This window comes from Cryptomeria japonica, chromosome 5, assembly GCF_030272615.1.
Source record: "Cryptomeria japonica chromosome 5, Sugi_1.0, whole genome shotgun sequence".
Lineage (NCBI taxonomy): Eukaryota > Viridiplantae > Streptophyta > Pinopsida > Cupressales > Cupressaceae > Cryptomeria > Cryptomeria japonica.
The window spans coordinates 910976897-910994690 of record NC_081409.1 but is presented as its reverse complement, the minus strand read 5'-3'; the positions used below and the strand labels follow the sequence as shown (position 1 = coordinate 910994690).

The window sequence follows — 17794 nt, the reverse complement described above, 5'->3', positions numbered from 1 at the left end:
TTCCCTTTTTTGAGAGATTGGCAACACCTGTAGCTTGATAAATGTTGGTGAGAACCCTGCCAGACCATCTTGCAGCCAGCCAATTATGAGTTAAATCTTTGGTACAGCACTCAGACCTGTTGGAAAATTTTGCTCCCCCTTTTTTGGTCCATCAGCAATAACTGATCTGAGAAATTCTAAACGGACCTCCTTGCATAAGTTGTGCTTTTGTTCTTTGCTTTAGCCCTCCTCGTTCTGCCTTAGCCAAAAACCCTAGTTAAAAACTCAAGTTTGGTTAAGTGTTGAACCTGTCAGGGTTTTGGACTTTTGCTTACCCACTGGTTGCCATGCTATTGCTATTTAGCCATGAGGCGTACTCCTTTCCTTTTGCAAAATTGGTTAAATTAACTTCCCTCGTCCGTCTTTGGGTCACCATTCTTTTACTTACTTTATTGCTTTCGGTTCATCTCCAATCACCCTCTCGATGCTTGAGTCCCAACTCCTAAAAATGCTTGAGTGTTGACCCTTTCAGGCTTTTGACCATTGGGCTTTCCTCCAACCCTACATATCTTTCTAGCACACTCTCTTTGCTTTCCCACTTCCCTGAACCTTGCCTTGCAAAATCAGCTAGTATGAAGCTCTTGAGCTTTGGTTTATCGATCTTCTCCTTATTCCTTTACCGCTTTTAGTTTCGCCTTCCTCTGTTTCTGATCCCTGAAACCTCGCCAAGCCTAAAAATCCAAGTGTTTAACTCATTGGAATTTGGCCTTCAAGCTTTCTCTTTACCTTCTTTCTAAATTTGGCATGTACTCAACATTCCTTTCGAACCTTGACTCTCGACTATTTCCTTCAAATTGCAAAATTCTTCAAGTCCTTTTTCATCGACTTTTAGGTTGTTGGTCTTCTCCTTACATTCATTTCATTTTCTACACGAGTTAAGTGTCACACTCGATGCTCGGCTGTTACCTTTGCTTTTTTCTCTAAGTCTCTCATTGGATTTTGGCCTTCGGGCTTTCCCTTTAATTTCTTTCCCATTTCAATATGAGTTAAGCGTTCTTCTCAATCCTTGGGCCCTGATTCACTCCCATGTTGGTGTCATGCTGATGTAATCACCCTTTCACCTTCATGCTGACATCACCCTGCATCTTCCCCATGATGACATCATTGGAGGTCTGACTTTTGGCCTTCCCCGTTCTCCTCTTAAGGTTATCTTGTTGGGGCATTGTGGATGGGCATGTTCTTTTTCCTGATTCAATTGTGGCTGTATGCATTCAGCCTGAGGTCCCATGCTCAATGACTCTTTTGGATCACAAAAGATTTAATGTTTTCTCTAGCACGACGGTAGGCCTGAGCTTGAAGCTCTGATGATAGGCACAAGAGGCACGCGTTTTCAACCTAGAGACACCATTGGTGCTTAATGACTCCTGCAACCACCAGATCTTGATCCATGGGAGCTACAGAAGTGTCTCAAATGCTCTTGGCACAGATTTTAGGAGGGAAAATGACAGCCATACTCATTTATTGCCTGCCTGTAGGCACCTCTTTTGTCAAAGCTCCATCTCCAGATTGCAGATTTTGTGGGCAATCTTCATACTTTCTGCACTCAAGCTCAAGAATCATCAATGTTAGGATATTGCAGAGCCCCCAAGTTTTTTCACTGTAATGTCCCCTCTTGGGATCTTTCTTAATTTACCCTAGAATCACAATTTGATAAGGATGAATTATGTCTAGGAATGCACAATTGCCCACTCAAACCCTTGATGTAGATCCTGCAGATAAGTTAGTTATCCATGAAAGATTATTGACATATAATTTCATAACATTAATTACATAATTACATTATATGCATGGGGATTCCTTTAAGGCTTTACCCAACAACCCATTATCATTATGGAGCACCCTTGGGAGATCATACAAGGCGCTTCGAGCCGTTCCGTCAACCCTAGGAGCATGGAATGACACCCATCATTCAGCCTCCCAGCCCCACTTGGGGAGTCTCTAGCTGAATGGCTTCCTAGCTACTTGCATTCCTCATATGCATTTTCTCTTCTCCATAATTGGACGGCTGATTGGATGAAAGTTTTAAAGGAATTATTATATATCTTTTCTATTATGCATAGACAACATAGCAGCAAGAATAACAGCATATATAAATATATATAACAGTAGCAATATGTAACTATGTCAGATTCCTACTTCCTATCAAATGGAAGACAAATAACAATTCAATCAAATCAGAATGCCATGCATTATACTTCATACCGAAATATTTGACCAGTATGTAAACTGCTGTCTAATTTATTAATAGTGAGACTGCAAATCTCTTGCTTGTTTGAATGCTTATTCTCTCTTCTTCGATGCTTTGGAATGGATACTTATACCTTCCTATCGATGGTGAGAAGTCCTGAGTCTCCTGACCCTTCATGTGTTTACAATTGTTTGTAAGTGAAGGCATCTCCTCCTGATTTGACTGTGGCTCTTCATAACTAATTACTGGCTTGGATTGCTTGGCTTAATCTTATTGAGCCGCTTCTTAATCATCAATTCAAATTGCATCTAGCAATATTCTTTATACTTAATCGAATGTTTATTGTTGCTTGGAGGAACACTCTCATTAGGAGAGGAGGGATGATCTTGTCATTATTCACGGTCTGCTGTAGAAAATGAACTGGTTAGTGCCATCATCACCATTGCTGGAGGAAAGAGATAATTGTGAGGTCTTATTTAATAAGACAATTTTTTGGAGGGATAGATATATCATCTTGATCGATTACTTATTTGTTTTACTGTAAGGTAGGTCATGGCAGGGGCATGACATTCACACGCTTCCTTGGTCACCAAAAATTGATTGGAATGTACACATGTTTGCATTTCATTGGTATTGGTAGTGGCTAGGGTTTCTGTCTTGTCTACCACGTTTTGGGTGCTTCTTCTAGAATAAAAGGTAGTTTGTGCTCATTTTGTAAGGGTGGTTCTTCCTTTTTGTTCTCTACAGAGACATGCATTTTTGCAACTCTGCTACTGTAGCAGGCGTATGCCTCAGTATTAATAAAATTTACCATTTTTACCTCCTCTCTGTGCTTGCATTTTGTGCAAATCTTGTTACCTCTGTGCATGTATAAATGTTTTTCATCTTTTAAAGGTCTGTATGTTGTGTTAATTTGGTGCAGGTGTTCGTTGTGGGTTATTTCTGCCCCTTTTAGTGTCCTTCAGGCCCTAATATACATACTTACCTCTGAGAACTGGTACAATAGAGAGCTGTGCGAAGTTATTTGGTGTTTTTTCGTTGATATTGGTGCAATTCTAGGTAGGAAGAAACATTTCAATCCAGGTGCATAACTATCCTTTCCCTTTCATGCATTCCTTCTTACCCTTTTCCTTGGCAATCAGCAGAATAAGAGTAGCTATAGGTTTATTTGTCGTACTGCTGTCTCCAGGTTAGAGATGAAGCTGGCCTTCTCTGGTGATCCCACACCTTGAGATCAGTCCCATTGTGTCATTCAAATGCTAGACTAGCTCTAGCAGGGTGCAATTTCATGTGACAATAGGACCTATAGGAGTAGCTCCTCTGAAGGTCGGTGCAGTTGACACCTGTTCTTCCTCTCAACGTCTAGGTCACCTTGTGTTTAGGTACAATTTAAAATACAGGTGCTTGGTGACTAGAGAATTGGCGTACTCATATTTGCTGCCTCCATCCTGTTGACGTGTTTTTTAGGACTACGCCGAACTCAGAATAAAGTTTACCAACGGCCACTCTATTCTCTCTTAATCAAAGTTATACTGTATGCTAAGATTGCAAGAAAGTTCAAACGGCTAACTCCAAGGTTCCTTTTGTGCATGAACGTGACTCAATTAGTTGATGGGTTTGCTGTTAACCCAAGGGGCCTTACGTATGCTCACAAAAGATTTAAACCAACTTACAGATTCAAGGATTTCTACGTGAATGATTTGCAATGAATGCTCTTTTTTTTTTTTTGAATTTTGGGTTTGAAATATGCAGAAAGTAAATGGGTGAAGAGATTAAAAAACTAGGCTAAGACTAATCTAATCCTACGAACAAGGGGACGGGATTACTTATGCAAAATCCAACCACGCTTCGCTTCGCCAACAGAGCACAACTACACGAAGGTGGTGCAATCTTCAAAGGGTGTGTTAAGGATTTCCAAATCATCAATAGAAACCATCAAATTGAACAATTTCCACTGATAATCGAAGTTAAACATACACATATAACAGAGGCTCAGGCTAACTTTGCACAATATGCAACAATCAGTTGCACACCAAAAGTAGGAGCACAGACTTCACAACAAGCAACCCTATCAAATCTAGTTCATCTAACAACATGAAAGCAAATCTAATCTATACGAAGAGAGTGAGACCATGCAAGCTTCAAAACAACACAAGAACACGCCAACAATGGAACAATGTATTAAGTGTTTGCTTCAAAAACTCTTAGCAACAATCTTAGACAATAATCTCTCCTCTGTTACAAATGAGGGGGGTCACTCCTTTATATAGGCTTTTGGCCTTGGCTACATCCTAATCAGGGTTTTCCCTAAAAGATTCTCCACTCAAGATGCAACAAGGTGGGAATCAGCATTTAATATCCATTAAGCCCATATACAATTAATTCAAATAAGCCCAAAAATGGCATCCATTCGTGCATTAAATGCACCCCATTGCATTAAAGTTGCCCAAAATATAACAAATATTCCCATGGAAGAAATAAATGCCCATTAGTCTTCATGTGATGGCTGCATGCAAAAAGAATATGTCATAAAATCATTAAGATAACGGTTGCATGCAAAAAGATTCCTCATGCATTCAACATTGATTGACCAGGTCGCCACTAAGTCAAAATATTTCAATAGTAAATGTGCCGCCACTACTCAATCAAAAGATTCTCCTCCAGGAATGGACGACCATTATCTCGCTCATTAATTGCATACGTAATGAATTTACTAATGATGACTTCTAGCTCTTCGATGGAGACACTTGGCACACTTTCAATGTCAAACTCCATCAAGGTAATTTCCTCCTCGCTTCTGGAAAAGAAGTTTTCTCACTCCATCATGATTTTCCGTGTCTTCTTAATCGTATTGGAAAATGAAGAAACATTTGCAAAATGTTCCTTAGTGAATGAACCTACGAAGAACTCGTGCAACTGGGATTTCATGGAGTTCATTGTCACTCCATCCTCGTTGAGCTTCTTTGCAAATAGTGCTTCAATTGCATTGATGACTTCTTCCTGCACCCTTCTGATTGAGTCTTTCAAAGTTAAAGACTCCATGTTGAATTTGTCAAAGGTGTTCTTTCTTGACCAAACATCACAGAACCACCGGGGAAAGTCATAAACCTTGTTCTCCTGAATTACTTTCCCATCGATTAGTGTTTGCTTCGGAATTTTCATTAGAGCCCTGAGCCACGGAATGGTAAGTCCTGATATATGTGAACATCTTCCCACAATCCTTTCGCTACCTCCAATTTGTTTAGAAGGGCCACGAACCTAGAATGAAGCTGAGCCAAGTCTTCAATAAGTTTTCCTGCTGCAGTGTAGACATCCTCTACCCATTCCTTGGAATTCTGTGCCATTGCTCTGATTACCTTTGTGTCATCAACAACTTCCTTAGGGAGGGAAGAGGGAAGAAGGAATGAGGGACTTGCTTCCCTGAGCGGCCGTTTAAGACTTCTAATGTACTCGCATAAGGCTCTATTTTCTTCCCTTAGCCTTTTACATTTTGCCTTCGTTTTCAACATCTTTTCCTTCATGGCTAAGGAAGATCCTTTAAAGTCTCCAATTACTTGTCCCGTGGAAGCATGACCAAGATCAACCTGTCTGATGACATAATCTTTCGGGCTAATTTCATTCCTGTCCTTATCTACTACAGGTTCAGCTATGTGCAAGGTCCGGGATCCAGATTCATCCCTCACGACCTTGGAAAATTTTCGGGGAACCTTCTTTTCTGTTGGCTGATCCATCCTTTTCAACAACTCTTCTAATTCTCGGGCTGGATTAATTTCTTTTTCGGGCTCCCTTTGTAGTCTATCCATCAGCCAATCAGGAGCGGGAATGGAGTGACTATCGATTTCGATCTGCTCTTGCTCCTGATCTTCCTCCATTTCACCAAGGATGGCTTCTACGAAACTACCTTGATGAGTTTCTTCTTGGTGTGGAGGACTTTCCTGTCCTTGACCTCTTGGTTGATTGGGTCTGTGTGAAGCACTGATGCTGAGTATATCTGGCGCTGGAGTATTGCTTGGAGGTGGATTTGCTGGATTTTCCTGTGCGAACATCTCTACCTCCCGCACACTGGAAGAACTTGTTGGTGACTATACCCTTTCTACCCTTGCTCTCTTTTGCAAAGGTTCTTCCTGTTGCCTCTCTTGCTGAACTTCTTGATGAACCTCTTGATGGATTTCTTGCTGGGCTTCATGATGAACTTCCTACCGGACATCTGCTGAACATCCTTCTTCCTTGTTGTCCTTGACCTCTTCGGAGCACTTTTCCCTTTATGAAGCCAGACTTTTCCTTCTGCCTAGGCTTGCGAAGATCCTTCAGTTGTTTCATTATGGGAATCTAGACTTCCCATCAATTGATAGGTCAAGTGAACATTTCCTTCCTTCAACTTCCTTATCTGCCGATCAACCCAGTGTTTAGTGAATTTCAACACATAGCCAGGATATTCAAATCATCAATTTTAGGCTCCGACCAGTTTGGCAGCTAAATGGGTTGATCTTTCACTTTCTCAAATTCAGGTTGCGTCAAGTTCGAATCCTCTTTCACTTGATTCGACACTTGGTAAATTTCACTTATTCAGATGGTGTCAAGGGGTAGTCTGGAATACATTTTCTTCCGGACTTCAAGATCATCCTTGGCACTTGCCCAATAATCTTCTAAGTGAAATTTATGTATGAATTTCACTCCAGCAACCTTTTTGATTTGGCGATAAGGATCATACTGAGCTTTGGATGTATAATATGCCAGGCAATAGAATGCTGATTCCTCAGCTGCTTTCTCAGCTGCTTCCAAACCTGGGCACACTTCCACGATATCACCTAGGACAACTGGGAATTCAATAGACTGCTTCTTCTTCTTCTGTAATTGATTATAGGCTATTAACTGCCTCATGAGTTCAATCAGTACCAATTTGTCGGATGGATACCTTGGCAATTTGTATGATTGGAATGAGAATCCCTGCGTCCTGATATAGGTGAATTTCGGAAATTGTAAGAACGTGGCTTCATACTTCTGAACTAGGGCCCTAGCTTGTGGCGACACCCTTGTGTTTAATTCTTTCTGCATAAGTCTTGTTAGGCACATAGTGAAGGTGTCGTTCGCTAGCTTGTAAGAACCAACATTGTGAAGATGCAGTTGAGGATAACACTCATGCACTTTCAGCTGTGCTGGTCCGCAACCCATGATTCCATTTGTTGGCAGACCATCAAATCCTCCCCTTCCTGCAAGCATATAAATTACATAGGAGCTCATGAAGAAGGATTTGGACTTCCTTTCTTCTAAGTCCCTCAACTGTTCCTGCAAGTAATGGCTGATCAATCTAGCCCAATCTACTAACCCACTTGCATTCATGATCTCACCGATGTAGAAGAACATCCATGTTTCAAAATTCACAGTATGTGAACGTCCCATTACCCTGCTCAACATCTTTATGAGGTCCACATATTCTTGTTTAAATTCAAAGATAGTGAGAGTCTTTGGCATTTTGGAGATATGTGGCCTAGGCTTTAGTAACCATTGTTTGTTGATTATATCTGTGCACCTGGCAAGACCTGCATCATACATTGCTTGAGCTCTGCTAATGGTCCTGTATGTCATGGAATAGTGTGAAAGAATTCCGAAAGCCTCGGTGATTGCTTCCAGAGTCAATGTCGCCAACAGCCTGCCATCTGATGTTGAAATTGTCTTCCGCTCCGGATTGTAATGCTTTGCACATTTCAGAATCAAATCTGGACACTAAATAGCGGGAGGAAAACCAGCTGTTGCAACAATTCCGCTTTTGACAAACTTGACAGCTGTTGGGGATGGATTATGTCCTGCCGTTCCAAACATTCTGATCCTGAAGGCAGCCAGGTTGAATGTGCCCAAATTTGTTTCGCTGATCTCCTTTCACTTGTAATTTATGTGGGAAACCGGAAGAAAGCCCTTCATCTTTGCTTTTATCTACGCTTGCCTAGTGATTGTAGCTGCCTTGCTTGATTCCGCCATCTTGAAAAAGCCTCTTGAAAATGATGAAAAATTCACTAAGTGTGACTTTTACTTCTTCTCCAACTCTTTTTGCTTGAAACTCGCACGTGAGAAATAAAATGTATCTCCATGCTTATATAGAATTTCTCAAATCGTGCTGCTAAGCTGGGAGGCATTAATTTGGCAATTGAATTTATTATGCGTCATACTTTCCCATTTATCTCGCCATGCACATGGAATCTTCCTTGTTGTTGAGTTCAAATTTGGAAATTTCTCTTAATGCACTAAGTCATGCATCATACTTAGAATATTCCATGCCAACTCACCAACTTTCCATTCTTTCAAATTTTAGAGGGAAATTGGATTATTCCTCAAGATTGACCTAATTCATCGTCTTAGCTTGACTTTTCCTGCTCCCGAGGGAATTCTCCATGCTTTTCCACCATCTTCTATTTATAGGGATCTCCCTAAAATTTACGACCCAGGTCCAATAGAGAGAGAAATATCTCACGATCCCAAATCTGTAAAAATTTTCGGATTTTGATATGATTTGGTGTCTAAAAATGGAAATTTCAAAAAATTCCCCAAGGGGATTTTCGCTTTTCATTCCTCCTTGACCCTTGGATTTTCATGCCTTAGACAAATTTCTAGTTTTACAACTTAGGCATGGAATTCACTGTTCATGGTGGAATTCATCGTTTCATCCTTTGATTTTCTTTGACTTAGCCATTTCATCATCTTTTCCTTGGCCAGGGCATATTTTTCAATTGGAGGAGTTTATTTTCCATGCAACGCCCACTTTAGTGCCCTTCATCATCTTTAGGCTCTATTTCTTCATGAAGGAGGAATTCATCTTTATTTGGCTTCTCCATGACTCCTCTTCCCTAGCGCTCTTCCATCCTGCCTAGGCGCAAATCTCACTTGGTGATGGAGTTTTGAACCTTCTTGGATTTTCCATGCTTGGGCCAATTTGGCGCCCCATCCTTGACTAGGGCGGAATTCTTCACAAGGCGTGGAACTTACTCTTTTTCAAACTTTCCTTGAATACTTCATTCTAGTACCCTCCTTCATTGCTAAGTGCAATTTTCCTTAAGGCAAGGGTTTTCTACTTTTATTAATGCTTTCCATGGACATCCTTGTTTGGCACCATTCACTTGGCATGGGCACAATTTCTTTATGAGGGAGGAATTCACTATTTTCTATGAATTCCAAGGTGCACTAAGTTTGGCGCCCTTCATCACCTTAGGGCGCTTTTTTGGCATGTAGAAGGAATTTCTTCCTTGAGCACTCTTTCCAAGACCATGTGAATTTGGCGCCCCTGCCAAGACTAGGGCGGAATTTTGCAATGAAGGAGGAATTTGAAGTTCTTTAGCACTTTCCATAACACCTCTCCTTGGGCGCCCTTTCAACTCCTAGGGTGGATTTTTATCTTGGGGAAGAATTCTTGATTACGGAATGAATTCCATGATGCATCCACTTTGGCACCCATCTGACTCCTAGGGCGCCAATTTCGCCTTGCCTTGAAATTTGACCCCTTTTCATCCAGACTTAGTCGATTCTAGCTTCTTCTGGATCAAGTTGCCATTTGTGGATCTGAAGTGATTTCTTGAACTTAGATGAATTTCCGAGCTTTCCATTTCAAGACTGGACACCAACACTTAGCCAAATTTTGCTTATTCTGTCTGCTTTTCAAACCTTCCCAGTTTTAGAAATAGTCGTGAATGTTCAATCTTCATTGCCTGCCTAAATGGTCCTATCAAAACCAAACTTTCCAAAAATAGAAACTTATTAAAATGTCAACGTTAGATCCCAAAACAAGACACATGAATGACTTAATAAAAATAGTAAGTTTGATTTTTGGCAAAATGAAGACATTCCGAGACTCAATAAAATCCCTAAAAAATAGGAACTTTCTAAAAATAGAAAGTTGCTTCGCTTTCGTTCAAATTTTACTAGGAGGTTCCTCGAACGGTCCTGATTCCAGTTCTATGCTCAGTTTTTCCAAAACCTTAACAAAAACCCCTAAAATCTAGGACTAAAGGCAGAAACCCTAAAATTGACAAAACGAGCCCTAGACTTCACCAAATTCGCTCAAATGAAAAGTAGACTTGACCAAATGACCCCCAAACACTCGCAAAGCAAAGAGACTGACGAGACTGCCACCAAAAGATCCCAAAAACCAAATCAAAAGACCGAGAGGTTTTAAAAAGTAGGGGGTCCCCATTTGGGATGGGGTGATGTGTGATTAGCTCACAACATCTGGCGACTCCACGGGTGAAGTGTTGAAAAACACTTTAGGATTTGAACCCAGAGTAAAACATTTCATCTTTGATTGCTCGGGTGTATGTACATCGATTCCATCTCAGGAGATCATCCAAAACTCTTAAAATCAGTTATGGCAGGCTAATAGTATCTATATTTCAAAAGCATCCGGGACATTGCCTCGTGGCCAGTCAAGCGTCCATAGCTCCGATGAGGTTGTCTTTGGAACTCCACGAACATTGCTCCACTGTCGGCCGAGCATCCATAGCCCCGATGGAGTTATCCGCGTACTCCCAAAGCCAATTTTTTGATAATTCTTTTCATTCTTCATTTTTTTTCTTTTCCTTTTGATATTTCATTTCATTTCCGTCAATTCCTCTAGCTTGTAAGCAGTGAAGCTTACTATGGGTTTGGAGATTCCAGTGGCGCTGAAGCAAGATGTAAAGTTTTCACCAACCATAACCTCTTCTAAAAGGTCTAAATGACTCAAAGCAAATGTTCAGATGCCGTGGAAAACATAGGTGAAACAACATCACCACCCCACCCACAAACAGAGACTTCGAATGATTTAGGCCACTCAAAACCCTAGACCTAAGCAAAACCACACAAGCGGACAAGCTCGAGACAAACCATCACCAAAGGCTGCAAACCAAAACTGAAACAAAACCCACAACAAACAAAGCAAAACAAACCCAAAAGGAAAACCAAAACCCACAGGGGGGAACCAACAAACAAACAAAACCCAAACCCCAAAGGGAGACGAAACCTAATCTAATATAGTACAAAGCAGGCCTCAAAGGGAGACGTATGACTAGAAATAATGCTTGAGGAATTGCCCATTGACGGGCAATGGAAGATCCTCCCCTGTTAGAGGCTTCAATTTGAATGCATTATCTCTAAGGATTTGGGAAATTTGATAAGGACCCATCCACAATCTGTCGAACTTGTCATGATCACCTCTTCTTTCGTGAGCCTTATCCCAATACAAAACCAAGTCAGAAATCTTGAAACACTTGACTTTGGCCTGTTTGTCAAACCATCGTTTGACAACTCCTTGATGCTTCGCGAAGTTATCCAAAGCTTGATCTCTCTTCTCCTCAAGGTGTAGCAACTGTGAAAGACGTGTTTGAACTGTATCTTCGCCATCCAAATATTCTTGTAAAAATTGCAGAGTTGGAATCCTCAATTGAACGGGAAACACTGGATCCTACCCATAAACCAAATGATAGGGAGATGTTCCCAAGGAGTTCCTTTGTTCTCGTCCTGTCTGCCCACGAAGCAAACCTCAGCTGTGTATGCCAGTCCTTGGGATTCTTGTCCAACTGCTTCTTGATCGTGCTCAACAAATTCTTATTTGTTGACTTAGCTAGTCCATTATCCTTGGGGTAATAATTGGAAGAGAATTTTAGCGTAATTCTGTATTCAAAGGCCCAATTAGAGAATTTCAGAGATGAGAATGCAGGGCCATTGTCACACACCAGAACGTGTGGACATCCAAACCTTGTGATAATGCTCTCTTCAAGAAATTTGATCACTACATCTATCGTGCATAGTTTTAGTGCTCGCTCTTCTGACCATCAGGTGCAATAATCAGTGGCAGTAAGGATGTACTTGTGTTGAACTGAAGAAGGGGGATTAATTGCTCCAATAAAGTCCAATCCCCATTGAGCAAATGACCTCACTTCAATAATTGGCTGAAGTGGCATAGCAGTATTCTTCTCTCGAATGGCGGCTACCTGATATGTGTGACATGTCTTTACATGTTCATATGCATCTTTAAATAGCGTGGGCCAATAATAACCTGCTCTTGCAATCTGATGTGCTGTAGCCAAACCACCTACGTGACTCGTTCCAAATTTGCTATGGAAATGCTCCATGATTTGTTTGGCTTCTTCCTTCCCCACACATCTCAGATAGATGCCCTCATGATTCTTTCTGTATAGCACAACTCCCTATAACATGTATCTTTGGCTTTTCATTCTTAACGCTCTCTTCTGGATAGGGTTCAAGTGTGAAGGGCATCTATGGTTCAACATGTAGTAAACGACATCATCATACCACTCTCCGGGAGATACTTCCTCAAGGACATGTCTGTTGCACCAACTCAAGTCCTCTTGTGGCAATTGTTTGTGCTAATGCTTGGCCTCAGACTATTTTCATCGGCTGTATTTCAATGTCATATTCCTGGATCGTGGCGACCCACTTGCCTGTTCTCTCACCCAATTCATTTTGCATCAATAAAGTCTTCACAATCGCATCCGGAACAGTAGCGAACACCTTGCTTTTCAAGAGATAGCGTCTGAATTTCTTAATACTCTTGACCAATGCATAAGCCTATTTCTCAATGTTCGGGTACCTCAACTCCGCATCCTTCAACGACGCATTCATGAAAGCAATTGGATGTTCATCTTTTTCTTCCGTTCTTTGAGTGAGAACTGCTGCGCAAGTATGCTCTGAAGCAAAGGAGTATAAATAGAAGGGTTTGGTATAATCGGGGCTAACAAGGATCGGGGCATTCACAATTGTTTGCTTTATTTCCTCAAATGCTCGCTTTGTTGGAACTGCCCACTCTATCTTAGCTCCCTTCTTTAACATATTGTTTAGTGGCTTCACGATCTCGGCAAATCTAGTAATAAATTTCCTGACGAAGTTAATCTTGCCAAAGAACAACTTCAATTCTCTGACTAGCAGGCAGGCCAATCTTTGAAATAGTCTCGATGTGTTCAGGATCAATGGAGATTCCCTTTTCAGAAATAATGTGGCCTATAAGCTTCCCCCCAGTTACACTGAACATGCATTTCTTGGGATTCAAAGATATCCCGTACCTTCTATAGCGTTGGAAGATCTTCTTCAGATCATCAATAGATATTCCCTCCTTTTGGGAAATACCGTGAGATCATCCATATAGATTATTATGCATTTTCCTACTAAGTCACGAAATGCAATGTCCATCGCCCTCTGGAAGGTGTCTTCTGCATTAATGAGCCTGAATGGCATTCTCCTGTACGCAAAAGTGCCCCACTTGGTGGTAAAGGCTGTCTTCAATCTGTCTTCTTCCTCCACCAAAACTTGGTTATATCTAGAATACCCATCCAGGAATGACATCATTTGAGAACCATTAACTATTTGCAACACTTCGTCTAGAGAGGGCAGAGGATAATTATCTTTTTCAGAAGCTCTGTTTAAGTTTCGGAAATCAACACACAACCTTATTTATCCATTCTTCTTTGTAACCGGAACCAAGTTGGCGACCCACATTGAGTGCATAATTGGGAAATATTATCCTTGCTGAGAGTAATTTCTTCACTTCTTGATAAATCAGCGGCTCCAACAATGGATTCACAGGCCTCTGCCTTTGCCAAAAGGGCTTGCTTCCTAGTTTAAGTGGAATTGTGTGTGTGAAGAGAGAGGTATCATAGGTCTTCAAATCCTCGTATCCCCTTGCAATAACATCAGAGAATTCCTTCAAGTTCTTCAATATTCCTTCCCTCTCTTCTGGGGTACATACTTTCTCTATAAACACATTCTTCACTTGTCCATCCTTCCCCAGGTTCACTGCTTCACATTCACTCCCTTCCGTAGTCTGATTCCTACTCAGTCTATTAGGATCAAAGATTCTTTCTAATTCAATCATTCCTCGGGGGATAGTATTTGTCTTTAGGTTCATTATCCCATCAACATCAAACTCAGCTTCTTCGAGTTCCTCTTCATCAATTATTTGTGCCACAAACACATTTGAATTTGTGAGGAAATCCAGAATATGCTTATCATCCTCGAATACCTGAAAATTTGTAATATTGTTTGGCATGAAGGGAGCTGAAGTCAATTCCATTGTAAATTTCTTCAAGCCTTTTATGGTGAGGGGCTCTAATGAATTGGCTGCTTGAGCTAATGCATTCGTGGTCTCATTGTCGCCTCTGTGTATCGTCTTGATATTGAATGCATCAAAACTCTCGATGAGATCCCACACTCTGTTGTAGTAGTGACACAACCTTTTATCATGACAAGCATATAGTTTTCTTATTTGCCGCACAACAATTTGTGAATCTCCGAGCACATGTAGAGTCTTCGCACTTTTCTGGATCACAAGGAACAATCCATGGACTACTGATTCACATTTGGTAACATTGTTTGTGCAGGGAAACTGCAATCTATATGCAGCCAGTTAAGCTTCTCCAGTAGGCCTGATCAATTCAATTTGAACACCATTCCCGTTCTTGGATTTGGACCCATCAAACCTTTAAGTGCACACTTGTTTAGTATTTTGAGTTTTGGGTGGCTGAACAACCTCCTTCTTTTCTTCTTCTTGAGAAATTTTCACTTTCAAGTTCCGATGCTACCTTGGAACAATCTCCAACATTACTAGTCTCTGCAATACTTGTCACTGCTGGGCTTTGTGGAACCATCTTCATTACTTGCTCAATAGCAAGCTTGCACATTTCACAGGTAAACTCTGAGTGGAAAGTGTTATGAATTCTGCACCAATTGGGCAGCAGCAGATCATGAACGCCAACGCCTCTACCCAACTGAGTCTCTTGTTCCACACTCTTCAAGACGAAATCTCTAAAACTATCAAACATATCCTTGCCTCCACCTGACTGTTCCTCAGGGTCGTCTTCAATAAGAATTTCGGTGGAGTTAAGCATCTCTTCCTTTTGCTCAACCTTTGTTGAGCCATGCAGCATCAAAACTTCTTCAACCTCGGGCCTATAAGTACCCAGATCAATCTCCAAGAACAAGATCTCATTGTCTTCTCCATACTCGGTGATCGTCAGGTGTAATTTGGGTGTGTTGTCGATCCTGATTTGATTAGGAACACCCTTCCACAACAGCCACATGTGACAAAAGTCAGTGGATATATATCCATTCAGCGTCCTTGACCAATCTCTGCTTAACAACATGCGGCACCCATTTGGAATTTCTACAACTGAAATGTCAATACAACTCTGTACCCTTGGGTCAACAACCAATTGCATGTGAATGTTATTGAGTTCCCCGACAACTGGCACTTTTGTTTTATCTAACTGGGTGACCTTTTTATTTGTTTGGTGAGGCATTAAACTCAACTTCTGGCATACGGCCAACGACATTACATTGCTCGAAGCACCAGAGTCTATCAGGCAATTGTGTAAGAGCTTGCCGAAAATCCTAATAGAAATCAAGAAAGGAGCAGGTTCATCCCTTCCCTGGTCGTAGATTGTGGGCTTTCTCTCTGATCACTATGATTACTAACCTCTTGACTTCTTGCCCGTTGCTGCAAATCTTGGCTCGTAGCCAACGCTTGGACGACTTTGGTAAAAGCTGGCTCCACAGGCTCACTAACTTTCTGAATTGTTTCTTCTTTCTTTATTGCAGGAGCACTTTGTGGAGCCGGTTCAATCGTTGCAACATTTTGTTCTTGTGGAGCAATAAGCAAATTCTGCACCATTCCGATAAAGCTCGGGGGTTGCTGCGGTGCGAGAAAGCATTGAAAGAGACTTGCGGCACATCTTGAACAACATTTGTGTTTGATGCTGGGCCAGAAGTGTTGGAAGCATTCCTTTGAACATTTGTTGTGCCCTGAGGGGCACTTCTCATAACTGGAGCATCACTTAGGCTCTCCAACAAGGTATCCTTGATCTCGGGGATCTTCATTAATTCAAATAGAGGCAAGCTTACCTTAATTTTCTTGAACTCCTCTAACACATAGGAGCTTAACCTTTTCAATTCCTCTCTGGGAGGATTGTCTTGCTGTCTCCTTTCCTCTGGTTGAGTGCATGGTTGGACTCTTTCACTTTGAGGAGCAGCTGCTTGCCTGTACTTCGACGAATCCCTTGGAAGACTAGGAACATTGCTGGCATTGGGATTTGGAGGAGTTGAGAAATTATTGGGAGGGATAGACGAAGTCAGTGGTTCTTGGTTGTGATAATTTCTCCGATACACCTTTGGGGCAGCATTTCCATTAGATTGCTGAAATACCTGAACCTCGCCAACAACTTCTACTAAAACACTATTATTCAGCGGAGGGAATATGTATCCGTCGTTCACTAGAGGTTCGTTAGGCGAAACTTTTGATGGATCCTGATACACTGGCGCCTCCACAAGGCCATTTGCTGATGCTGGCGGGAATTTTTAAGTTCCTTGTGGTGTCGTGTAGTCTTCAAACTTAGGTAGAATCTAAAATCCTCTATAATCAAGGCCTGGTCATATCTTTGTGTTGGGACTATCTCATATCCTGTCGTCGGAGGATTTTCAAGAATCTCGGAATTCTTCATCTCCTGCCTGAAGATATCAGCAGCTACTTGGAATTCATGACACTGTAGCTCAGAATGCTGACTTGTATTATGTAGCCTGCACCAACTTGACAAGGCGACTTCTGCAAGGAACACTTTATCTGCTGGCCCTAAAACTATTTTTTTAATGTTTTTTTTTGACTTTTGTCTCTGATTCTGATTGCTGATTCTGAGTGACCGAACTCACTCGGACTTGGCAAGTCTTGCCTAGACTTAACAAAGTCCGAGTTCGGGTCCCTAGGACGTGCCGAGGGTGACCCAATTGTGACTCATTGTGTCTGTGTGAGTTTGGGTGAGTCTTGATTCTTTGGTTATAATAGCTGGGGCTTCTATAGGGGCCCTGCCCTGCCCTTAAAAATAAAACCAAGGGCTTACAATATATCCATAGATTTCCAAAAGCACATAATGCTATAGCTAGATCTATACTACCAAAGTACAAAGGCACTATCAAATAGTACTAAGGGAAATACAAAAGGCTCTAAAGCCATAATCTGCAATTACAACTTAATTGTAGGACAAAAACCAGCAACTTAATTAGATACATGCTCAAATTTTCAACATATTTTTCAACCCACGTCATGGCACCTGGGATATTTCCCATGGTAATGCCATTTTTGTAAGTCCTAAAGAAAGGTGGGAAACACAGCCTGAAACATAGGTGTTTACAGTGCCCGTACAGTGCAATAACTCCTATAGAAGACTAGGAGAGAGAAGTTGCCCTTGAGCTCTGTGCTGCCATTACTATGAGTGAGTGGATCATGGTATAAAGTCTGCAATACTCTCACTCCATGTCAGAGCTCTTCTAATTGTTATGGTTGCTACATTTTGGGATTAAACTAGTTTATTGATTGCCTTAACCTAGTTTATTGATTCTCCAAACACTAGTCTTACTTACTCTTTCTGTTTGGTGCCTCTTGGCTCCTCACCTATCCTTGCTACCTCCATGTCATTGAACTAATCTGGTAGGAATATCAGGGATTAGTAGGCCACATTCGTCATAAAGTCATCTCTTAGAGCTGATTTTGGCCTATTACCAAACTCCAAACCGTTTTAACCAATCACTCTCCACACAAACCCT

At 41.3% G+C, this 17794-nt stretch overlaps 1 protein-coding gene across 8 annotated transcripts in view; it reads left to right on the top strand.

Moving 5' to 3' along the window:
• The window catches only part of LOC131044751 (uncharacterized), a 54651-nt gene that overhangs the window by 2761 nt on the left and 34096 nt on the right, over nucleotides 1-17794 (top strand). The window contains exon 2 of one of the 8 annotated variants that reach the window (XM_059221845.1): nucleotides 3150-3310. The exons of the other annotated variants lie outside the window; for them this stretch is intronic. The gene's annotated coding sequence lies outside the window, so the exon portion shown is untranslated. The remainder of the gene's footprint in view (nucleotides 1-3149; nucleotides 3311-17794) is intronic. 8 annotated transcript variants of the gene reach the window in all.